The 2,886-nt window shown below is 41.4% G+C and overlaps 1 non-coding gene across 1 annotated transcript; it reads right to left on the minus strand.

The window, feature by feature from the left end:
* Positions 1 to 2,484: 2,484 nt before the first annotated feature.
* LOC142452310 (U1 spliceosomal RNA) lies at positions 2,485 to 2,647 on the minus strand. Its single transcript, XR_012785326.1, has one exon. It is a non-coding gene; the product is annotated as a U1 spliceosomal RNA (small nuclear RNA).
* Between the last annotated feature and the right edge of the window lie 239 nt (positions 2,648 to 2,886).

Below are 2,886 nucleotides of genomic sequence, written 5' to 3' on the forward strand. Positions count from 1 at the left end.
GCGTTAATAAGCTGGCACGGTGGGTGCTTTTGATGCACCCCACATTTCCACTTGTCAGCACTGGCTTTTTCTCCTTAGTCAAATGAAAAAGCAATGACATCACTGGGCTCAAAGGACAAAGCTCGGTTTACGGAAACTATTAGCTAGAAGTCAAAGTTAGAGGATGGAAAAATGTAAATATCTTGAATTCCCAATTTCCTAATAAACTTTTCCCCCTAGTATCGCATTCCCTCCTCATACACTTCAAATGTAGCACCTCAACAAAACATCACACATTCAAAAAGCAAAAAAAGAAGTGCAGACTACTCAGCGCTGACTCATAGCGATTCTATAGGGCCGAGTAGAACTGGCCCGTTGTTTCGGAGACTGTAGCTGAATACAGGAGTAGAAAGCCCTTTCTCCTGGGGAGGCTGGTGCTTTTCAAACCACGACCTTGTGGCTCGCAGTCCGCCACATAACTACTACTACTGCACTGGAGAGTACCAATTCCTACATACACTTACATGTCTCCAGCACCTGCAGGTTCTGGCTGACGAACGTCTGAAATCAGGAAGAGCAGCATCAGGGCGGAGACCAGAGAATCTGCAGGGGCAATCAGTGCAACAGCTACTTATGGCCGAGGAAAACTGTGTTATTACCTTGACAGTCTTTTTGAAAGCTTTTTAAAGTCATTTTTTCAGGGAGAAGGAAAGAAAAATACACTTTAGGCTTAGTGATTAGAAGGAAATAGTGATATTTTCCAATTTTAAAGCAATTTCAAATGATGTTATGTTGTCATGCTTGAAAATTTTAGTTTGCTTCCATAGGGTTTAAAATTTACCATTTACAACGACATTATCAGAATAAATACTCAGCTTTGTAAGTTTGTTAATGGCCATGATACAAACCCTTAAAATTCTGATTTGAAATAGTATATAGAATCTTATATGGGTATGGGAGGTAGGGGAAAGGAAATGGTGTTAAACCCAGGGACAAGAGCAAAAGTGATCCAAAATCAGTGGCGAGGAGGGTGTAAGAGGCCTAGTAGGGCTTGTTCAAGAACAATGTAACTAAGAGGAATTATTGAAACCCAAATGAAGGCTGAACATGATAGTGGAACAAGAGGAAAGTAAAAGGAAATAGAGGAAAGAGCTAAGAGGCAAAGGGCATTTACAGAGGTCTCAATACAGGCCTGTACATATGTAAATATATTTATATATGACAATGGGGAAATAGATCTATGTGCATATATTTATAGGTTTAGTATTAAGGTAGCAGATGGACATTGAGCCTCCACTCAAGTACTCCCTCCATGCAAGAACACTTTGTTCTATTAAACTGGCATTCCGTGATGCTCACCTTCCTGACATGATCACTGATGACAAGTGACTGCATAAGCAAATGTGGTGAAGAAAGCTGATGGCACCCAGCTATCAAAAGATATAGCGTCCAGGGTCTTAAAGGCTTGAAGATAAATAAGCAGCCATCAAGCTGAGAAGCAACAAAGCCCACATGGGAGAAGCACACCAGTCAGTGTGATCATGAGGTATCGACATCAAAGAACAAAAACTCTTATCATTGTGAATGAGGGGGAGTGATGAATGGGGACCCAAAGCCCATGTAGGCAACTGGACATTCCCTTACAGAAGGGCCAAAAGGAAGAGACAAGCCAGTCAGGGTGCAGTATAGCAACCATGAAACATACGACTTTCCTCTAGTTCTTAAATGCTTCCTCTCTCCACCCCTCGCCACCATTATGACCCCAATTCTACTTTACAAATCTGGCTTGACCAGAGGATGTACACTGGTACAGATAGGAACTGGAAACACAGGGAATCCAGGACAGATGAATCCCTCAGGACTAGTAGTGGCGATACTGGGAGGGTGCAGGGAAGATGGGGTAGAAATGAGGAACGGATTACAAGGATCTACATGTAACCCCCTCCCTGGGGAACATACAACAGAAAAGTGGGTGAAGGGAGATGTTAGACAGTGTAAGATGACAAAATAACAATAATTTATAAATTATCAAGGGATCATAAGGGAGGGGGGAGCAGGGAGGGAGGAGAAAAAAGAGGACCTGATACCAAGGGCTCAAGCAGAAAGCCAATGTTTTGCGAATGATGATGGCAAAAAATGTACAAACATGCTTGATGCAATGGGTGGATGGATGGATTGCGATAAGAGTTGTATGAGCCCCCAATAAAATGATTTAAAAAAAAAATCTTATATGGGTAACTCTATGGTCATCCAAAGGACTTTAGTATGTTTGCCCTTAGTTTATTATGAGGTGGAAATGATTCGTGTGCCTTAATTTTTCCAGTTAACCAGTAATTTGTCAATGCCAACTGAAATATGTCGGACACATGAACTAGAAACCAAAGAATAATTATTTCCTTCTTTCAATTGATGAAAAATTGTGTGTGTGTGTGTGTGTGTGTGTGTATTAGCACAATGGTATTCTAGGATTTTTTCCCAATTGAAATTCTTTCTTTTTTTTTTTTTAAGAGGAGAGCACGAACGCAGTCCCCCACTACCACAAATGATGCAGTCGAGTTTTCCACATTTGGGGAGATCGCAGGGGTCAGCACATCCGTAGTGCAATGGATAAGCCTCGCCTGGGGAAACCACCTTCGTGATCATGGCATCCCCCCTGCCAGGCAAGTATCCAGTTGAAATTATTAACAGCATTTTAAACATGTACAACTGGCAATCCAGTCACAAAATACAACACTTAGCACACAGTTGGCTTTGTGGTTTGCCTCTCATGCTCCACTTATGTGACTGCCCAGAAGCAAAATTAAAATAAGGTTTTCCCAGGTTGATCGGAGAAATCTGTCATCTTTCTGTTGATATTTTTCATAATCACAATTTGAGTTTAGGCTTCAACTTGGATTCTCAGAAAAA

The sequence above is a fragment of the Tenrec ecaudatus genome, chromosome 6, assembly GCF_050624435.1.
Source record: "Tenrec ecaudatus isolate mTenEca1 chromosome 6, mTenEca1.hap1, whole genome shotgun sequence".
Classification (NCBI taxonomy): Eukaryota; Metazoa; Chordata; class Mammalia; order Afrosoricida; family Tenrecidae; genus Tenrec; species Tenrec ecaudatus.